At 44.6% G+C, this 2,727-nt stretch overlaps 1 non-coding gene across 1 annotated transcript; it reads right to left on the reverse strand.

Moving 5' to 3' along the window:
* Positions 1-2,357: 2,357 nt before the first annotated feature.
* LOC144686165 (U6 spliceosomal RNA) lies at positions 2,358-2,464 on the reverse strand. The gene has a single exon (XR_013577864.1). It is a non-coding gene; the product is annotated as a U6 spliceosomal RNA (small nuclear RNA).
* Between the last annotated feature and the right edge of the window lie 263 nt (positions 2,465-2,727).

Below are 2,727 nucleotides of genomic sequence, written 5' to 3' on the forward strand. Positions count from 1 at the left end.
ATCCCAGCTATCTTACAAGGGAGGACCACCCGTTTGGAGGATGTTAATGTATTGTCATCTCCAAACCTGAAGCAGGTAGAGCTTTCACACTCCTTGACCTTCCGCCGGTCTGCCTCATCAAGACACTCCAGATAGCAGTCAAGCCAGTTCATGCCGCACACTGTAGAAGTGCAACCACTGTCCAGAGCTGCACAGTTGAAGGAATCTACCATCAAGATACTCATCACCGGATTCAAACTCTCAGTTATCAACACAATTCCATCACAGCAGTCACCTTCATCATTTTCAGTTTCAGATGAATCCGTCTCATGGGTCACTTCAAAAACACAATTCCTTCGCTATGGGCAGCTCATTGTGTAATGTTACTGGGAATCACACCAAAAACACTGATTAAGCATTCCCCGTGCATTTTTTGGGTTTAAACGTCTACGGTCACCATCCCAGACACGCTTTTTGTCCCCACTTTCAAATTGGCTAAAGTTACGGCCATTTTCAGATCTCTTGTCATTAACCCCATCTTTGTTTTGGAATCTTCATCTAATATTTGGTCAAATGCAAAATTCGGTCACCTTTGAATCCTCTATCCTTTGTTTTACAGCACAGGTTGTTTGTATTTGTTAAGACAGTGGCAGGGAACGACTGTTTCCCTAGAAATTTCTTTCAGGGCAGCAGCCATTTGATCTAAGAGAGATTCTTTCTCCTGGAACTGAACCCCTGTTAGTACTAAAAGACAATTCAACGTGGGAAATGCGAGCACGGTCCAGTAATTTAAATGCCAATACCGATTCTGGAATTTCAAGTTCAAATTGCTGTAGTCTCCAGTACCATTTATCAAAATCCATTATATACTCTTCCATGGACGGATCATCTGATTTCCTAAACTTATCAAAGATCGTCCAAGCTTCATACACTTCCAATAACTCATCCTTTTTGTATAACTTATCCAAAAATTGTATCAGACGGTTTAATCCCTCTTCATGATCCAAATCATCCACTTTCCACTCTGAAAATACCTTACTCCATATCGTCCTTTTGACTGGTAATGATAACACCAAAGCCATACCTCGCTTCTTCTAGGGTACAGCAGTAACCCGGGCCCACATTTCAACTTCAGCCTTCCATTGCTGCTAAGGTTCAGAATCAGGATAAATTGGTGGATAGTCAAAGCTTGCAATTTTACACCATCCTTCTGCCATTCCATAACTTACATTGTTAGCAACAGAACTTCTTTCCCCTCAGAGGACTGAGACAGAAAGCTTCATATACAGCAACCGATCAGCAAAGCTTAAAGTTCATCCTCTGCTACCATGTTACTCACAATAAGAGGTCATGGTAGAAGAATTCTAGGCTGGTCTTTTGGTTCAAGCTGGTTTATTTTCAAGACAACTCCTCAGTACTAATAACCTCCTAGTAACTTCCATCCAAAGTGTTCCAGCTGTACCTTTTTTATTCTATTTAGATGGGATAATTAATGCCCATCACCTGTTTAAGTAGCAATTGGTTTTAACAAGGTGATTGCCATATTAACAGTGAGCTGCCTTCTTGAACTACTGCAGGAGGTGTCAGCTGTGGCTCAGTTCATAGCACCCTCGCCTTTGAATCAGAAGGTTGTAGGTTCATGTCCCACTCCTGGAAAAACCAAGAACTGTGATTGTACTCAAAAGAGTTGCAATCTGTGACTGTTGATAACTCGAAAGAGTATCAACCAGTGGAGAGTTTTACCCTCGCCTTTGAACCAGAGGGTTGTGGGTTCATGTCCCACTCCCGGAAACCAAGAACTGTGATTGTACTCGAAAGAGTTGCAATCTGTGACTGTTGATAACGCGAAAGAGTTTGAACCGCTGCAGGAGGTGTCAGCTGTGGCTCAGTTCATAGCACCCTCGCCTTTGAATCAGAGGGTTGTGGGTTCATGTCCCACTCCCGGAAAACCAAGAACTGTGATTGTACTCGAAAGAGTTACAATCTGTGACTGTTGATAACTCGAAAGAATTTTTTGAACCGCTGCAGTCCATGTGGTGTAGGTACACCCACTGTGCTGTTAGGGAGAGAGTTCCAGGATTTTGACCCAGCGACAGCGAAGGAACAGCGATATATTTCCAAGTTGGGAAGGTGAGTGACTTGGAGGGAACTTCCCAGGTGGTGGTGTTCCCATCTGTCTGCTGCCCTTGCTCTTCTAGATGGTAGTGGTCGTGGGTTTGGAAGGTGCTGTCGAAGGAGCCTTGGTGAATTCCTGCAGTGCATCTTGTAGATGGTACATGCTGCTGCTATTGTGCATCAGTGGTGGAGGGAGTGGATGTTTGTGGATGTGGTGCCAATCAAGCAGGCTGCTTTGTCCTGGACAGTGTCCAGCTTCTTGAGTGTTGTGGGAATGCTTCACGAATTTGCGTGTCATCCTTGCGCAGGGGCCATGCTAATCTTCTCTGTATCGTTCCAATTTTAGTATATGTGCTGCCGAAGCGAGCACTTGAGTGTTGTGGGAGCTGCACTCATCCAGGCAAGTGGGGAGTATTCCATCACACTCCTGACTTGTGCCTTGTAGATTGTGGACAGGCTTTGGGGAGTCAGGAGATGAGTTACTCATCGCACTATTCCTAGCCTCTGCCTGCTCTTGTAGCCACAGCATTTATATGGCCGGTCAAGTTCAGTTTCTGGTCAATGGTAACCCACAGGATGTTGATAGTGGGGGATTCAGTGATGGTAATGCCATTGAATGTCAAGGGGTGATGG

Source organism: Cetorhinus maximus, chromosome 10 (genome assembly GCF_964194155.1).
Source record: "Cetorhinus maximus chromosome 10, sCetMax3.hap1.1, whole genome shotgun sequence".
Taxonomy (NCBI): domain Eukaryota; kingdom Metazoa; phylum Chordata; class Chondrichthyes; order Lamniformes; family Cetorhinidae; genus Cetorhinus; species Cetorhinus maximus.